The sequence below is a fragment of the Felis catus genome, chromosome C2, assembly GCF_018350175.1.
Source record: "Felis catus isolate Fca126 chromosome C2, F.catus_Fca126_mat1.0, whole genome shotgun sequence".
Lineage (NCBI taxonomy): Eukaryota > Metazoa > Chordata > Mammalia > Carnivora > Felidae > Felis > Felis catus.
In genome coordinates this window covers 94,434,032-94,453,728 of record NC_058376.1, presented here as the reverse complement: position 1 = coordinate 94,453,728, position 19,697 = coordinate 94,434,032, and the positions used below count along the sequence as shown (strand labels likewise).

Here is a 19,697-nt window from a genome sequence, read left to right as displayed (position 1 = left end):
TATGTTGTTCAAGGTGAAGGTTAGCAACAAAATTTGTAATTTCATTCTCCTATATTGTAACTCAAGCCAGATAACTGTGGGAACGATCTGGTTCGTACTGACATTGCTATCCCTGATAACTGTGTGTTATAATCCATGCTTTCTAGCTGGCCCCAGTTTTGAAAGGAGATTAAATGCACACTACTTTGTTAGAAAAGCAACATAATAATATCATTGGTTTTGACAGGCACTTTTAGACAAATAAGGGATGGAAAATCTTTCATTTTTATTTATGTGGATCCAACATTCACTTATTCATTCAACAACCATGTATTAAGCCTGCCACTGTTCTGGGTCCTGTGGAAGATGCAAAGATGAAAAAAGGCACAGCTCTGTCCCCTTACCTTCTAGTGGGGAGATCAAACATGTTCACAAGCAAGCATATAGTATATATAATTTAATCAGTGCTACAAGAGAAGTAAAGATACATTTTATGAGAGTTCAAGAAAGGGAAGGAAGTAGTTGGAAGGATGGAAGAAGACTTCATAGACGAGATGACATTTGAGCCGGACCCCAACAGGTATGTGAGAATGGGTGGGAGGCAATTCCAGGCAGAAGGAACAGCAGAAGCAAAGGAAGAGAAGTAAGAAAGTATGGGTCTGTAGGAAACAGTGAGGAGCTTTGTATGACTTGAGTATAGGATGCATAAAGGGAGGGGCAAGGAGGGAACAAGATTAAAAGTGAAAGTTAGATGAATATTTTGGAGGATGTTGAATATCAAGATAAGAAGCTTTGGATTTTATTCCAATAGCTGCATGACATCATCAGAGCAGAGAAATAATGTGGTATGAGTGACTGGAAGATGGTGAGGGATGAGAGGTGAGACTGCTGTTGCTATGATGGAGGCAGGAGTTAACAGGGCCCGAACTGGGATAGAGACAAATCAGAAGGCAGAGGCAGAATTCACAGGGCTTAGCAACCAGTTATAGGGGTGGAGCCAAGGACTTCTGACAATGACATTCTTTAGGTCAGTGGTTCTCTAGCTTCAGCACATCAGAATCACCTGGAGGGGGCTCGTGAAACTACAGACCGTGGGCCCCATCCTCAAAATTTGTGATTTCGGTCTGGCATGGGTCCCCAGGAACTGGCATTCCTCACAAGTTCCCAGGGGATGCTGGTGTTGCTGGTCTGGGGACCATTCTTTGAGAACCACTGCTACAAGTCCTCTGTGGCTCACCTTTGTGACTCTGGGGAAGCAACTGCAAAGCCACAAGGGTGTGGGGAGGGGAAGCAATGATTCGAGTCAGTATAAGTGAATTGGAGGGGACTTGTCCTTTGAACCTAGAGCCTCCCAGATGTCTGGAGCAAAAGGGCCTACAGATGTTTACTGTACACAAAGACATTTGTATTCACCTCTAAGCTGGCGTACAGAAGGACATTCATCTAGGGCTCAGGCATTTTGTTTTCCTTCGAAAATACACAGGCTCTGATCTGATGGGGAGGCAGTGTTATAATGGTAGAACCAACATCCCCGAGTCTGCCCCTTGCGCCAACGATTTAACTTCGTGAAGTCTCTGTTACCCTGTGTTTTGGGGATAACAATGCCAGCGCACAGTGCCGGGAGGAGTAAGTGTGGAAGTCCACGGGAAGCACTTGGCACCGTGCCCAGCACACTCTGCGGATTTTGGTTTCCCCCCTACTCCCACCCTACAAGCAAGTGTGAGGGAAGTGGGTATTGCCCATGGTGAAAGCCTTAGAAGCACCTCTGGGTCAAACAGCCCCTCAGAGACCGGAGGCCCCACAGTGACCTGGTCACACCTTTGGATTAAGCCTCACGACAGCGTAGCTCTCTTTGCAAATGCCAGCATGTTGACTCCCTAAAACATATGGGAAAACCAATTTGTTGGGTATCTTTGGTCTGCTGGGAGAGCACGGCGAAGGACAGGGAAGGGGTATCTGCGATGAGACAAGGACACAGAGGGAGGAGTCGCTGGAAGAAAGGAAAGTTTTGTCTCCTTTAAAATTTTGTTCAGGCCGGGCAGGTCTTGGCCAGAGCAGTATCCCTTAGGGCCTCTTGAGGCTTTGATCCTCACAGTGAGACCCCTGTGAACCTTACAAGACTTTAAGAGTGCCTGGGAAAGAAATCAGCGGGTAAGCATTTTTTTTCCTTTAACCAGATAAATCTGATGTCACAACATCCCCAGACAGGAAAGCAGAATGTAGACTGGACAGTGAATCACAGGGGGAAGGACGTCTCACTGAGCCCTGTTTCACGGGAACTTGATGACAAATAAGAGAGCCTGAGGCCCCACACCCCCACCCTGGGAGGAAGGGTTTGGGAAACAGGCGGCTCCGTCATTTCAGCCAGATGAGTCGGAGGAGGGCTGGAGGAGAATGAAATGTTACAGATGTGGTTCCCCTGCTCTGGGCTGGTCACACCAAGGACACCAGAAGGTTAGGGCCCTACCTGTCTGTTTAGTGGCGAGGGAGAGAGAGAGAAAGCAAGGGGTTTCACTAAATGGCTTCACTAAATGACCCCACTTGCCATTTTAGGATTTTGTGATAGGAACGAACAAGCCTGACCTGAGCCAAGCCTCCACTTGACATACCTTCCAAGTGATGAGTAATGACGGGGAACACCAATAATTCAGGTCCATCAGGTCCCTAGCTGTGAATCGGCACCCTTCCTCCCTCCCTCCCTTTCTTTCTTTCTTTCTTTCTTTCTTTCTTTCTTTCTTTCTTTCTATTTTTCTTTTCTTCTATTTTTCTTTCTTTTTTTAATTTGAGAGAGAGAGAGAGAGAGCATGTGAGAGAAGGAGAGGGGCAGAAGTGTGTGTGGGGAGAGACAGAGAGAGAGAGGGAGAGAGACAGAGAGACAGACAGACAGACAGACAGAATGAAACTCAAGCAGTGCAGAGCCTGATGCAGGGCTCTGTCTCATGACCGTGGAATCATGACCCGAGCCAAAACCAAAAGTTGGATGCTCAACTGATCGAGCCACCCAGGCGCCCCAGGAAATAAACTTTAGAAATGAGCAGTGCAAGTCGCGGTTCGTGACTTTGAGCCTCTGCACTGACAATGTGGAGCCTGCTTGGGATTCTCTCTCTCCCTTTCTCTGTTCCTCTCCCACTTGGTGCACTCTCTCTCTCAAAATAAATAAATAAACTTAAAAAGTTTTTTAAGTAAATTTTTTGTAAAGTTTATTTCCTTTCCTCCAAAATAGATCCAGTACGGATACAAAGGAATACTACGCAAGTAACATAAGTACCTCTGCAGAACGCTCTGTAATGACAAGGGATGGCAAGGCAAGCCACAAGAGCAGGATAACCCCGCTGTCAGTTAAAAAAGAGAATGACAGCCCGACGTGGGGTGCTTGGGTGGCTCAGTTGGTTAAGTGTCCAACTTCAGTTCAGGTCATGATCTCGCAGTTTGTGGGTTTGGGCCCCATGTCGGGCTCTGTGCTGACAGCTCAGAGTCTGGAGCCTGCTTCGGATTCTGTGTCTACCTCTCTCTCTGCCCCTCCCCTACTCGTGCTGTCTCTCTCTGTCTCTGAAAAATAAACATTAATTTAAAAAAAAAAAAACTAGAATGAATCAAAGACTAGAAAGATGTCTCAGGGGTGACTCTGGTGGTACAGATAACTTTTTTCCCTTTTTCTTATCTGAGTTTTTAAAAATTATTTACAAGTAACCATGTATTACTTTTGAAGTAAGAAAAGACAAAATTATTTAATAAAAAAATACATCCAGTATAGAAAATGGTGCTCTCTTTTACTAAATGTGAATATAAACTAATGAATATAAAATATTCAATAAAATAATATAAAATATAATATATTTATAAAAATATAAAAACTAATGAATATAAACTAATGAATATAAAAGCTAATATAAAACTGTATGTTAACTATACTGGAATTAAAACAAAAAAGTTCTATGTGAATATTAACTATACACAATTTGTGACCTGTATTTAAGCATTTTCCATGTTGTTAAAAAAAAACTGCAAAGCATTGTTATTTTTTTAATGTTTGTTTTTGAGAGAGAGAGCGAGCATAAGTGGGGAGGAGCAGAGAGAGTGGGACAGAGAATCCAAAGTGAGCTCTGTGCTGACATTGCAGAGCCTGATGTGGGGCTCAAATTCATGAACTGCGAGATCATAACTTGAGTCAAAGTCGAATGCTCAACCGACTGAGCCACCCAGGTGCCCCCACAGTATTATTTTTAACAGCTGCATAGTATTTTATCATATAAATATATCATACATTTTTGTCTCAGTCCCCAGTTGTTGGCTATTTGTTGTTTCCAACTTTTTATTATTACAATAATGCTACAATCAGTATCTTTTTAGCGTAACTTCCCCATACATATCTTTGAAAATTAGTCACCTGCTGATTTTATCTTGCCCCTAATTGCCTTGGAAGGATTGTATTTCCACATACTCACGCAAGTGCATCAACACCTTTTTCATTATATAGCGATAAACTCTTAATTTTCTTATAAGGACTCTTACACTAAGACTTTCTTGTAAGATTGTTAGGCATTTGAATTGCCAAGACAGTTGTCAAAGACACTCAGTCCTATGTCTGTTTACAGGGAGGAAGCTGAGGCCCAGAGAAGTGACAGGACCCGCCCTAGGGCACACGGTTAATCGTGACCTGGCTGGAAAAGCAACTTTGAATATTTTCCAAGGACTGGGAACTTTGGAGGATCATGATACACTAAATGATAGAAAGAGAGAATGAAAAAAGATTTGGTGGTAGGAGGGGGAAGGAACAGAAGGATTAATGGGACAAAGGGAAGGCACGTTTACTTAAGGGGAGAGGGAGAGGACAGACCAACAATAGCAACATAAAAGGAAAAAGAAAAAGGAATGAGAAAAGCTAACATATTGAGACCATTTACAGCAGGGGTTCCCAACCTTGGCACTACTGGCCTTTGGAGCCAGATGATTCTTTGTTGCAGGGCACTGTCCTCTGCATTGTAGGATGTTACACAGTGTTCCTTGCCTCCTACCCACTAGACATCAGTAGCACCCTCTGCCCAAGTTGTGACAACCGAAAACATTTCCAGACCTTGCCAAATGTCCCCTGGGAAGCATATCAGCCCGAGTTTAGAACCACTACTTTATGGTATTGTTCTCCACTGAAACCACTGGAGAAATACAGCCCCCACCCTCTCCTTATTGATGGAAAAGAATCTAAAATATCTGCTGAAAGATCAAATTGGAAGCAAAACATTTGAATGCATTTTAGACATTATCCCAAAACCATAAGGTTATGCTGCAAGGCAGGGAAGGGAAATTATTAGATAAAGCCCATTTTTCAGATAAAGAAAATAAGACTGGAAATATATAATTTGCTTTGGGGACTAAGATGAGTCAGAGAGAAACCAGTAAGAGAAACATGAACTTAGGCTCTGACCTTTAGAAAGAAGAAAAACAATTTTATCACTAATCCCTGCTCACTTCAATCCTGGATCTTTGTGAGAAAAAGGAAAGCAATTTCCATTCTACCTAGTAGCTGCTGCAACATCAGGAATGGTAGTAACAGAATTTTTCTTCCTATGAAGAATAAAAAGCAGAAAACTGTTAAGAGTTAGATTCCCTGATTTAAATTAAAAAGAAGTCATGGGCACCCGGGTGGCTCAGTTGGTTGAACATCCAACTCTTGGTTTCAGCTTGGGTTCTGGTCCTGGAGTCATGGGATTGAGCCCCACATCAGGCTCCATGCTGAGTGTGGAGCCTGCTTGGGATTCTCTGTCTCTCTCTCTCTCTCTCTCTCTCTCTCTCATTCTCTCTCACTCCGCCTTTCCCCTGCTCATGTGCTCATGCATGCTCTCTTTCTCTCTTCCCCTCTAAAAATTAAGAAAAGAAAAAAGTCATTATGCACCAAACACTATAAAGTGCCTCACACATTATCTCTCTGAAACCTCACATCAGCCCTTTCAGCTGGGTGCTGTTATTATTTGACAGATGACCAGCTGAGAGCCAGAAGTTAGGTAACATGTCCCAGATCACATACTAAGTGAAGAGACAAAGACTTCAAACCAGGCCTGCACAATTCTCAAGGCAGGACAGTAACCTCTTAGCATCCCTGCCTCTATTGACAAAGCCTACTCCTCTAAGATTGCCATTTTGTCTCATTTTAGAATGTTTGCTCAGAAACCCCACAGTTCACTTCATCATGGACACGGACAAGAGTATTGGGCACTGCCTGTAACAGAGGAGTCTAATCTGGAAGCTCCCCCAGAGTGCTCACCCACATCCTAACTGTGCAGGAAAATGAACAATATATCTCATAAGGTGCTGTCAGAATCCCAGTCCTGGGTTTGTACCTTCCTCTGGCTGCCTTTCACAGAACACAGAGGATATCTAGCCCCCCCAGAGCCATAGCTGCTCTGGCGTGGCTGACCAGCCATGTTCCTGGAAAGTGCTTTGGTTCCTGTCTTTCTTCCTTCCTTTCTTTCTATGTTTATTCATCTTTGAGAGAGATGGAGAGACAGAGCATGAATGGGGGAGGGGCAGAGAGATGGAGACACAGAATCTGAAGCAGGCTCCAGGCTTTGAGCAATCAGCACAGAGCCTAACACGGGGCTCGAACTCATGAACTGTGAGATCATGACCCGAGCCGAAGTCAGATTCAACCAACTGAGCCACTCCAGTTCCTGTCTTTCACAAACACAATTAGGGCATCTCTGTCAGACTTTAAAATGTTTTTTCCATTATTAAAGTATAGTTTGACATACAATGTTACATTAGTTTTATGTGTAAAGCATAGGGATTCTACAATTCTATAGATAAGTGTAGTGACCAACTGTCACCATATAATGTTATTATATATTATTGACTATATTCTCTATGCTGTAATTTTCACCCACATTTGAGTTATTTTTAAAATTGTTTTTTTAAGGTTATTTATTTTGACAGAGAGAGGGAGAGAGTCTCAAGCAGGCTCCGTGCTGTCAGCACAGAACCTGACATGGGGCTCAAACTCATGAACTGTGAGATCATGACCTCAGTTGAAGTCAGATACTTAACCAACTGAGTCATCCAGGCATCCCCATCCACAACTTGTTTTTGAGACTCTTCTTTTTAGAAGAGTTTTAGATTCATAGTGAAATTGAGCAGAAGGCCCAGAGATTTTTCATACACCCCTACCTCCACACAGGCACAACCTGCTGCCATTAGCAGTATAGAGGGTACATTTGTTACCGTTGATGAACCCACATAGACACATCACAATCACCCAAAGTCCGTCGTTTACGTTAAGGTTTACTCTTGGTGATGAGGGTTTTTTTGATTTTTTTATGAACTTTTTTTGGAATTATACTTGATATTTTTATAAAGAACTTCTACAGGATTGTATTTTAAAAACCATTTTGTTTCTACCAAAGGGAGGACTTTAGAAGGCAAGAGCTGTTTTTCATGCCTTTCCCCTTGTACGAAAATATTCTGAGTGACTTGGATGCATAGTACAGATGTTTCATGCCTTCCCTTTCTTCCAGGATGACAAACAGTTATATTTAGTTATAATAATAGTTATATATAATAGTTATAACAACAACAGCAAACAGTGCAATCCGCTTACTCTGAGCCATGCACTCTTATACATGAGCCATGCACTTTAGACTTTCATACATGAAGAACTGAGGTCCAGAGAAGGTCTATTACTTTGTCTGAGGTCATACAACTAAGTAGTGCAAAACTTTACATAACAAAAGAGTGGACATTTTTCATTATGGTTAAAAAGGACATCTGCTCTCAATACAAGCTGCATATAGGCAGTTCTCAAGAGTGTAGCCTTGCTTCCTTCCACAAACATTTACTGAAACCCTACTGTGAGCCATTCAGAGAAGGATGGTGCCTTGGGCAGGATTGGAAATCCTAGTCTGATGTCTAGGAATTGATGTCAGCACTGGATAGAGGCATTCAAGGTCATAAGAAAGTCCTTTGTAATACGAAAAAAAAATCTCTCTTATTTAATGCTTTCATGCAGCAATAACCCTCCCATTTCTGCTCCCAGGAGAAGGTGGCAAGTGGGCACCCACTTTCTGTTCATCTCAACTCAGGGTTTCCCTTCCAGCTTCGTGAAATGCTGCCCAAGGTGAACAACGCTGTCCTGAAGGCCCGAGACCTCATGTAACTCCTCTCTGTGGCATTTGACACTCTTACCAACTTCCGCTTCCTGGAAACTAATTTTTCTTGCAACTCTAGTTTTACTTTCAGAAACCACCCTGTTTCCCATACCCCTCCCACCCCTCTGATGCTACTTCGTGGTTTTTTTCAGTACAATTAATTTCAAAACTTGGAACTTTAAACCTACTTTGTGCATCAGTAACCTACAATGGTTTTGACCAAATTGGTCAGCATCACGTCCACTGGAAGAATGAGAAAACCTGGAGGGGAAACCTTGAGGTACCCAGTGATTCAGGGAGAAGCTGGATTCCCAGCTCCAGCACGGCCATGAGCTTGGCTGTGTCTCTTCTGAGCATTTACTGTCAACCTTCAAAGCAGGAGCAGCTCATTGTTTGCTATGAACTATATTTAGGAAAGACAAAGCCTGCTGAGTATGGAAAGACTGCAGGTTTGGGCAGAGGGCGGGGCTTTAAAGGCCTAGACCCATGAGAAACACTTATTTCACTGAGTGTTATTTTTAAATGTGCATTTCCTCACAATAGGGCCCCAGGTTCTGCTATCCTTAAAGGGTTACAGATTTTCCCTCCCAGTGACAGATTGCACAGCTACATCCCAGAAGACATAAAACTCCTTCCAGTCATCCCAGAATTAGGTCCATAGATTTCCAGTTATAGAAGAGAGCCATTCTGGGTAACGCAGCAGATGTAAATTGTGTGCCTGAATTGATTTTGCATTAATTTCTCGTAGGCTATTTCAATGCTGCTTAAATACCACTTTTTAAAGCTTGTATGGTATTGTATTTTAAAAGCTGATATGTTTCCACCAAAGAGAGGGCCCCAAGAGGCAAGAGCTGTTTTTCAAACCCTTCCCCTTGTGAGAAAGTAGTTTTGCAGTGAGGAATTTTTGGTAGTGAGCTGTCTGTTTGCATAGCTCCTGTGTATATGTTTTTATGCTGCTTCCGTATTCTTTCTTTTGCAAGACACATCATGGGGTGCAAGCTTCAGCTTTCATATCTCCTTAAAGGACCAGCCCTGCACCCATCGGAACTGAGTAAAACAGTTGTACAGGGGTTCAGATAACAGCACCGTGTGCCCTTGCTGCCCAGTGCCTTAGGCTGTGAGCTCTTAGCTCTCCTACTTGATCCAAATGCTTTTAGAAACCATCAGATGAAGAGCAAAAAGATAATCTATAAACCTATTTTTTTTAAAGAGAGATAGGGGGTAGAACTCATATTGAGTCCTGAACCTGCTACAGAAGGTCACCTTACAACTATCAAAGCTTGAACTTTCTCATATATAAAGCCACATGGCACTCAGCAAAGTAACAAATAGCACATCAGCTGTTACTGCCACCAACACATGCTTCCAGCACAGGCTCTCGGTCGCATTTCTTCATTGTTGTGGCCGTGTGTGCTAGGTGTAGGTTTTGAGACACTTTACAAATGGTTTGATGAATTGATTACACTAATTACATTTCAAATTACTAAATATTAACTATTTAATTAAATATTAAAGTACTGAGAGAACTGAAAATGCAGTCGAATCAGTGTGTGCAGCTTTTATGAAAACGGAAGTTTCCATGAAAACGAAAAGAAATGGTTCCCATGAAAATGAAAAGAAAGGGAAGATGAACGTGGTTCAGTCATAGGAATAATTCCACAGGACAAAGAGGGAAACCTATAACATGGAATATGCGACTGAAAGTTTGTGAGTGGTAAGAAGCACTGACGTTGGATTTCTATTATCCTAAGAATAATTCGGGGGAAGGCTCCAGACTCAAGGACGCTGGGACTAAAAATTCCCTTCAGAGATGTAACCTTAAAGGGAAAGGTAATTTTGTGCCAAGCCTCCGTGTCCACCAGGGGCCTGCTCATTTTTAGATTCTAGCACCACCTAGAGGAGAGAATGAAATAATTCCCGCCCACCGCTGAGTCACAAGAATCTTTCCTCTGTTAACCATTTTGCAGTATTCAAGGCATTTGCATCTTAATATCTCATTTGATATTTAGGTAATTTTCTTCGAGATAGGATTTCCTATATTCACTGTATGGATGAAGAAATTAATCTCTCAGCAGCTGACTGTACAAAGAATTTGACCAATTTTTCATGTGACCAAGCATTCTCCATGAATTAATTTTTTTTTAGCAATGGTATTTGAGTATAATTTACATACCATGAAATTCACTAATTTTAAATATACGCAAGTCAATAATTTTTTAGTAAATTTACTGAGCTGTGCAGCCATCACTATAATGCAGTTTTAGAACATTTTCATTAGCACAGCAAGATCCCTCCAGCCTCTTTCACACTGAATCCCCCTTCTCACCCCTGCCCCAGGCAATCACCACTCTGCTTTCTGTCTCCATAAATTTGCCATTCCTGGAGATTCCATAGATACAACACGTTCTCTTTTGCAGTTGGCTTCTTCCACTTAGCATGATCTGTTTGAGGTTTATCCAGGCTCAGCCTTTATCAGGATTTCATTCCTTCTTATTGCTGAATAATGTTCTATTGTATCAATAGACCACATTTTACTTGTCCATTAACCAGTTGGTGGACATATAGGGTCATTTCCAGTTTCTTCTATTATGAATAACATTTGTGTGAAAGTCATCTTTTTAAGCAAGAGTCTTTCGTTACTTAAAAGGGTTGTGGGGACACCTGGGTGGCTCAGTTAAGCATCCAGCTTGGGCTCAGGTCACGATCTCATGGTTTGTAGGTTCAAGCCCTGCATCGTGCTCTGTGCTGACAGCTCAGAGCCTGGAGCCTGCTTCAGAGTCTGTGTCTCCCCTCTCTCTCTGCCCCTTCCCCACTCATACTCTGTCTCTCTCTCCATCTCTCAAAAATGAATAAATGTTTAAACATTTTTGTAATAAAAAAAATTTTTTAAAGGAAGTGAATAAAATGTGTAGTAGGAGATTGATTACATAAACTATGTGTATTGGGGGAAAATTAGGATAAACTCTCTGGAGATGCCCAAGAGAAAACATTTGGGTCTCACGTTCAATACATGCACACACACACACACACACACACACACACACACACCCAGGAACCAAGGGGCTCTGGGGAATATACTCTTGGGAAAGCAAAGTGTAGGGAAATAATTGAAGATTTGCTTTGATGGATTAACAGGATTCAAAGACAGCCTTTGTTGTTGTTGTTGTTGTTGTTGTTGTTGTTGTTGTTATTGTTGTTGTTAAGTAAGCTCTATGCCCAACATGGGGCTTAAATTTATTACCCCAAGATCATGAGTTGCATGCTTTTCCCATAGAGCCAGCCAGGCACCCTTCAAACACCATTCGTAAGAAATTTTTTTCTTGTTGAGTCAATGCAATATGTAACAGATACAGACTTTGTTAATGCATCTGAGGTTGGGGGTTCCATTATAATCCTTCCTCATCATGAAGATATCCATGTGAAGACTCGTTAAGATGGTGAATGTAAATCTTCCAAGTCTTTCCAAATCTTAGCACAGAGCCTGGCACACAGTGAGTACTGATGTTATTTTTGTAGGGTTGGATTGTGCTCTAGATACCCAGAAATAATGACATTGACTGCTGTTTACTCCAGCGAATGTTTCATGTGCTTTCATTGGATGTTTCTGGCTTGAGATCCAGGCAAACAGAGGTATAAATTTATTTTAGAGGTAATACAATGTTTGTGGAAGTGGAACCTCATTAAAAAAATATTGCTTATCACCCAGAATGCCATATAGGCTGGTAGGAAGATGTAGTGAAAATCTGAAGGGAGTGCTTAGGACTTAGGGGGATAAATACCAGAACAATTAGCATGATAAGTTAGCAACTCATTTTGCATAGAAAAACATTGCTAAGGCTCTACAGTTTTTTTTTCTACTTATGGAAACCAGTCAGAGGTTCTTGGGTTTAATCAAAATTTAATACCCTGTGAGGGGAAATATGAAGAATACAAATTCTCAGTAATAGGCAATATGTCAACTGCAGTAAGTGCCAGTTTTAAAATAGTCCTTTTTGCTGTCCCTCCCCTTGTAGACTGTGCACCTGATCGGTAGTTAGGAAAACATGGCCAGAGCCATATTAAGTCTCTGGGAAAACAAAGGAATGAAATACATATTCTGTAGCAGGAAATATGTCCAAGATTCAACAAAACCATAATCTTTAAAATGATAAGGCAGCATATTCAAAAATGGCTAAATCAAGGGACTTTCCTCCAAGAAAATTTGAAGACTCTTATTTCATGTGGGGCAGGGCAGGTGAGACTTCCGTGAGCTGCACACACCTTTACATTCACTGGAGTGTAAATTTGAGAGGCCAAAGTAACCGTGCGTTCCAGAAATCTTTTTGCTGAATAAGCCAAAATCTGAGGAGGGAAAGCCATTGGATGCACTTATCTGACACCAGAAGAACACAGTTCAGTCAGGCACAGAAACAAACACAGATATGCTATAGGCCTACTTAGGGAAACATCAGACAGTACCGACTTGGTGAGATACAAGTATGGAGGATAGCAATCCTAGCAGGTTATTTTGGCACATTGACTTATTGGCACCAGTTTCTGTCGCCTTGTAGCCACACCCTTTACCCTGTGACTTTGCAGTTCTCACTAGAGGCACGGGTGTTGGGTTGGAACATGAGGTTTGCTGCAGCCAATGGATTGTGGGCAGGGTGGCCACGTGCCAGTTCCGCTTAGTATTTAGGAAGCATTTGTGCTTTCGGTGCCCTATTGTGCCTCTGCCGTTGTCATGAGAAGAAAATGTTGTGGCCAGCCCAGTGGCCCAAGTAGGAGGAAGAGAGACACATGAAGCAGGTCTGGACGCACACTCAGTCTAGATTAGCTACTCCCCGGCCAACCCACAGATGTACAAGCAAGAGTAAGTAATCATTGTTCAAAGCCGTAGGATTTTGAAGCTGTCAAGCAGCATTATTGTGACACTAAGTTACTGATATAAATGGCTATTTTATAGGGCTAGTTGACAGAAAAGCTGAGAGACTATTAATCTGAGAACTATCAGATCTTCATCTTCACATTTATTCTGTATGGATAATAGAAAGTTAAATTTTCAACAGAAACCTGAGCGTTTCCTATATCAAAAATTGATAGTTGGGCCATTCGAGAACCGAGAAAACAATTTCTGTACAGATTTATGTAGGATAGGGGTTGGGGACAAGTGTGCTTGGACTTTTGTTTAGATAACTAATTCTAGGGGCACCTGGGTGGCTCAGTTGGTTAAGCGTCCGACTTCGGCTCAGGTCACTATCTCGCGGTCTGTGAGTTCGAGCCCCGCGTCGGGCTCTGTGCTGACTGTTCAGAGCCTGGAGCCTGTTTCAGATTCTGTGTCTCCCTCTCTCTCTGACCCTCCCCCATTCATGCTCTATCTCTCTCTGTCTCAAAAATAAATAAACGTTAGATAACTAATTCTACCTCATGCAGCCCACTCTGAAGACACTCCTCTTTTCACACCCTCCCTCCCCAAATGCCAGAAGACTTGTCAGTTTTCTGTGTCTCTCCTTGAAATCCTCTCTTTTCAAATCTAGTTGGGTTTTGTGCAGCATGAATTCTCATTCGTCAGCCTTCTCGAATAACCCTGGTACATCTAAGAGCTGGCAAAAGGTTTCTGGCTTAAAGTAAGAATGGAGCAGGTGTCAGAGCCATGGTGGCAGCCCAGGGAATCCATGATGGAGCTGACTGGACACAGGAATTGGGACAAAGCTTGGGGTCAGGTCCACGTTGGAATTTTGTTCCTAATTGTTTTGAGACCAACAATTCCAAGTTTTCTATTTCATACATGTTTACTCCATCTTGGATAAATGGAGGGCTAGGGCTCAGATTCCAGGCTGGAATTCCAGAAGCCTGAGTTGGGTATGAGGTTGAAGTGGGCCGGTAGACAACAGAGATATGAGGCAAGGGCCAGTCCTAAGCACCAGTGTGAAGGGACTGGACAGAAAGACACCAATCAGAGGCAATAGAGTCAGAACCAGACTGGAACAGCTGGAACATGCCAGAACAGCAGGTAGCACCAGGGCCTGAAGAGACGCTCTGGGCCCCAGTACCTGGCTGGGGGCATTTGGGTAGATGCTACTAGCTTTGCCTGGCCAGAGCTCCAGGCTAGTTTGGAATGAGGCTCACTGAGAATGAGATGGGAGAGTTGTACGGGTCTGAGTCTGCCAATCATAAGTAGCAGGGAGCCCTTCCTTCATGCCGGCTTTCCTTCCTGAATCCTTATCTCTGTCTGAACAAGATGAATTATAAAGAAAGGAATGAAGACAAAAATCACCTAGTATATTCCAACTTTTTAGAACTGCTTAGAACTCTCTAGCGAACAGTCTTTCTTCCGCTGCCAACCAGGAATTTTGTACTTCAAAAATGTCTGTGCTCCTAACATGTAACTTATTCCACTCCCTACCGCTACATGCCCCCACTACTTTATTTTCCTGCCAGGAAATAACAGCGTTCTACCTCCTTGAAGGGGATTAAGTCAATGTCTCACTGAGAGCTGAAGATAGACGCTAAAGAGGAGATGGCATGATCTTCAGAAAAAGAACTTTAGCTTCTCTTGAAGGGAGGAAAGATGTAGATGGCTGTCTGCATGTGGTTCTGACCTACCATGCTGTTGGGGTGACATCCAGTTGCTTTGAACTGAGGAATTTCCCAGGACATAAGACTTTCAGTATTAATACTGGGCCAGTCACTGGATTTATGCTCTAGAAGGTGACAGACTTTTTAAAGGGTTAGCATATGGATGCAAAGGGACAGAATGCTTGGTAATGTGGCTGTATAGGTTATACACTGCCAAGTAACAAATTTTATTAGCTTTCTATTGCCTCATGACAAATGACTACAAATGTAGTGGCTTAATCAGCACACATGTATTATCTCACAATTTCTCTGAGTTAGGAGTCTGGGTATGGCTCAGCTGGGCCTCTGCTGAGGGTCACACAAGGCTGTAATCAAGGTATCAGCTGGGCTGCATTTTCATATAAAGGCTTGTCTGGGGAAAAAAATCTGCTTCCAAATTCATTCAGGTTGTTGGCAGGATTCATTTTCTTGCATCTACAGAACTCATGATGGCTTGCTTGTATAATAACAGAAAGAGTCACTGGACTCAGAGAGGACCTAGTTCCTGCTTTAAGGACTTTCACTTGATTAAGTCAAGGTCACCCAGGATACTCTCTCTTCTGATTAACTCAGAATCAAATGACCTTAATTATATCTGCAAAATCCCTTCACCTTTGCCATATCCTATTGTCCAGAAGCAAGTCACAGGTCCTGCCTACACTTAAAGATGTGAACACCTGGGATCAGGAATCATAGGGGCCATCCTACAAACCGTTGTCACGCAAACCATCTCAAAACATAGGGGCTGAAACAACATTAAAAAAAAATTATTTCCTCACGATTCCATAGGCCAGTAGTTTGGGCTAGGTTTAGCAGGGCCATTCTGCTGATGACACTTGAGGTCACCATGTGATTACAGATAGCTGACAGGTTGGTTGGGAGCATATTAGTCTAGGAGGTCTCAGCTTGACATGGCTCCACATGGTCTCCTCCTCTAGTAGAATGACCTGGGCTTCTTCACATGGCAGTCCCACAGTAACAAGAGAGAACAAGCCTTGGTGTGCAAGTTATTTTAAAGCTTGCATCACATTTGTGAATATCTCATTGGCCAAAGCAAGTCCTCTGGAAAAAGCTGGAGTCAATATGGGAGGGATCTACAGAAGGGCATAAATAGAGGAGATGTGATTCATCGGGGGTCGTTCCTGGAACCAGCCACCACAATGGCATTGGGAGATGCAGTCAGAACTCCTCTTGCTCAGCTTTGGAAGGAGGGCCAATAGTTACCTATCACTAGTGGAACAGGAAGACCATACAGCACACATGGCAAAAACAGCTACAAAGTTCTCAAGATGAGAGGACTGTCCCCAAGCTTTCTGGACTGAGGTTCATGGGTTTCATAAATGGCCCTTGGGGGGTGCCTGGGTGGCTCAGTCAGTTAAGCGTCCGACTTCAGCTCAGGTCATGATCTCACAGTTTGTGGGTTCGAGCCCTGCGCCGGGCTCTGTGCTGACAGCTCGGAGCCTGGAGCCTTCTTCGGATTCTGTGTCTGCCTCTCTCTCTGCCCCTCCCCAGATCACACTCTTTATCTCTTTCTCTTTCAAAAATAAATAAACATTTTAAAAAATGGCTCTAGGTAGAGGGAGGGATCTTCTTAATAACAGCTGACATTGGACCTCTCAGTACGTTGGCAAGTCTGAATTTCTAAGTTTGACTTAGAAGAAACAAAGCATAAGAGGTTCGAGCAGTAACTTTATGCTGTGTATTTTTACTGGGATCTTTATAATTTGAAATCATAACACCTTGTTGCACATTTTCACACCACCATCACCCCTGGAAAATCTCTTTTTAGGCTTTTCTTTACAGCTCCATATTCAAACTGGATAGATTCCAGCAGACAAGAATCATTTATGCCAACACCCAAACTCCTAATAATTGCAGTCATAAATGCCACTGAACTATCTGCATCATGGGCTAAACAGAATGAAAGCACAGAGCTTTAAGTGAGAAATTATGAAAAAAAGTAATGAAAACTTTGGATGGAACATATATTCTGAATAAAGGAGGGAGAGGAGAAAGTGGTTAAGAGAATGAAGCAGGAAAAGGAAGCATGGTGTTCTTCTTTCTCTGTTATTACCTGGATTCAATAATATATTTTTTTAAACATTAAGATTAGGTGGTGTATTACTTTAAACCAACTTGGTCTTTCATGTAGGTTCTGTGTTGGTGGGCATTGCTAGCCTCCCATGACTAGAGTTCGTGAGAGCTATAGGTTTCCCCCACAACCTTCGTACTGGGTGGTATGCTATAGCTAAAGGAATCTCAAACGGGATTCTTTCATAAAAGCATGTGTTAACAAACAGGCACACAAGGAGTCATGCCTGTTCCTGAAGCTCAGAAAAAAGACTATGGCCTCTTGCATGGCTGAAGGCTTCGATATTCTGACAGTAGGATTTTCTTCTTTTTAGCCTAAAGCACCATTAGACGTCCTCCATCGGATCTTGCAACAGACGTTGGTGTACTTGTCTTAAGTGCTGGCAAAAAGGACCTAATGGAATCCTAGACTTGAGGTATTACTCTGAAGTCAGTAAGACGTGGACTTGTGTGGTTCTGACACCATGTATCTTGAACACCATTTGCCCATGAAAACTTGTTTCTTTTCAAGATAATACACAAAGGCAGTCTTAAAAAAATCTGACACATTAGAGACAAAGCTAAAATCTTCTCTATGATAGCCCCCAATCTCAGTTTCATTCCCAAAGGGAACCACATATACTTAGATAGGTACTTATAAACACTTTACATAATGGTCATGTTATTCCAAAATGAATCTTTTACTTTTTATCTCCCCAACTTTTTATTATAAAAGTTTTCAAACATATGGAAAGTTGAAAAAGCATTAGTCTTCATATACTCTCCACCTAGGTTCATTCTGTGATATGTACTCTTTTTCTATAAGTTTATATATTTAACTGTATCTTTTAAAAGAATATGATACTTCATTCTTAAATATGTCACACACAGCTCTGAAAAATATTTCTGTCATCTAACATAATTACTAAACCTTTTAATTTCGATTCTGTAAGTGTTATAAAAACTTTGGAAAGAGGGGCGCCTGTGTGGCTCAGTCAGTTAAGCGTCTGACTTCAGCTCAGGTCATGATCTCATCGTCTGTGAGTTCAAACCCTGCATCAGGCTCTGTGCTGACAGCTCAGAGCCTGGAGCTTGCTTCAGATTCTGTGTCTCCCTCTCTCTCTGCCCTTCCCCCACTCGCACCCTGTCTCTCTCTCTCAAAAAAATAAACGTTAAAAAATTCAAAAAAATTTTAAACACAAACTTTGGAAAGAAAGAAGAACATAAAAAAGAAAAATAAAAGAAGAAATAAGACCACCACCCAAAGATAAACTCTACTTACATTTTGTATCTTTAATTCTAATCTTAAAGCTGATTTTTAAGTAAAAATCAGCATTTCCTAAAGTGTATTTCATGCCATGGTTAAAAGACATTCTGTGACAGAGTTCAATTGTCCACTAAATTTGAAATACGTTAAGTTTTAAAACTCTCTGTGTGATTCCAATGTGCTGCCTAAAGCTCGTGCTTATCAAAATGCAGTTTTCCATAGAATCAATCAGGGACTTGTTAAAATACAGATTCTGATCAGTGGGGCCCAAGATCCTGCATTTCTAGCATCTTCCCAGTTGATGCTGAAGCTGTTGGTCTGTGAATTATTTTTTGAGTATAAAGGCTTCACAGCACAAGAGAAGAGTGATCGGATAGGGTAGCAGATGTGGTATTATTTTGGAAAGGTCTTTCTAAATAACTGTACTGTACCACCTGAGCCCTGCTGCTTTAAAAGTCTAAGGTTATAAGTTTAGTATAATAATAAAAACGACCTTTTTTATTGAGTAATCACTATCTCTATATGCTCTATATACGTTACCACATTTAAGCCTCCAAATGCCCCTATCGAGTAGTATAGCAATGCTGTTGATGTACCATCCAAATGTCCCTCGCTACACTTCCAAATCCACCTACAGCCATAGTGAATGGTCCCCATGCACCTGCTTACCTTTAGCACCCATGTTGCTCTGCTGCTCAGCCACAGGATCTGGCTCAGCTCCACGCGAGGAAGCTGGCAATGCCAACCGCTGTCCGATCATGGTTTGTTTCACATATGCTGTTTAAATACAAGAATGTTCATCGAAGTTTTATTAATAATAGCCCCAAGATGTAAACAACCCAAATGTCCGTTAACAGAAGAATGGATAAAGTATAGTTTATTTATACAGTAGAAAACCGCAGAGCAATAAAAAAAATAATGAACCACCACTGCTGGATGAATCTTACAGATAACCATGTCAAGCAAAAGAAGCCCAACAAGTTACCTGAAGTTCAAGAACAGAGGGAGGGGCCAAGATGGCGGAACAGCATGGAAGTTTTTTTTGCGTCTCCCATCCCTGAAATACAGCCGGATCAACACTAAACCATCCTGCACACCTAGAAAACTGATTTGAGGATTAACACAACAATCTGCACAACCTGAACCAGAGAACTCAGCAGGTATGCAGCGGGGAGAAGTGAACTGGGGGAGAAAGCCCCGGAGGGCAGGGAGCTGTTTTTGTTTGAGGAGAGAGGACTGAGACGGGGTTGGGGGGGGGGGGGAGAGTATGGAAAACATCCCTCCTGCCTGAAAGCAGCTGGAGAGAAAAAACAAGAGTATGCAAGGGACTGAACAAAAAAGGGAGAAAGGATAAAGGAGAGGGTTTAAATTCCATTAAGACTCTATAAACAGTGCAGAGTCTGAAACTCAGCAGCTCTACCTGGCAGTGCGCTGGTGGGAAGGGCGAATCCCTAGGAGCAGAGAGTGCGGTCCTCGGAGCCTTCAGGCCACAGGGGAGAGGCGGTTCCCCCGCTGGGAGGACATTTGGTAAAGGCTGTGCGCAGCTTCCCCATAGGCAAAGGCCCCAGGGGACCCAGGAGAACAACCACATTCACTGGTGCTGGAGCAAGAACGTTAAGGGTGAAGCCTGGCGCCAGATGTGTGTTGTG

At 42.4% G+C, this 19,697-nt stretch overlaps 1 long non-coding RNA gene across 2 annotated transcripts; it reads left to right on the top strand.

Moving 5' to 3' along the window:
- Positions 1–1,985: 1,985 nt before the first annotated feature.
- LOC123380032 lies at positions 1,986–19,211 on the top strand. 2 transcript variants are annotated; one of them, XR_006585269.1, is made up of 3 exons: positions 1,986–2,130; positions 17,117–17,218; positions 18,998–19,211. It is a non-coding gene; the product is annotated as an uncharacterized LOC123380032 (long non-coding RNA). The 2 variants fall into 2 exon arrangements; XR_006585270.1 differs by lacking the exon at positions 1,986–2,130 and adding an exon at positions 12,819–12,966.
- Positions 19,212–19,697: the final 486 nt, after the last annotated feature.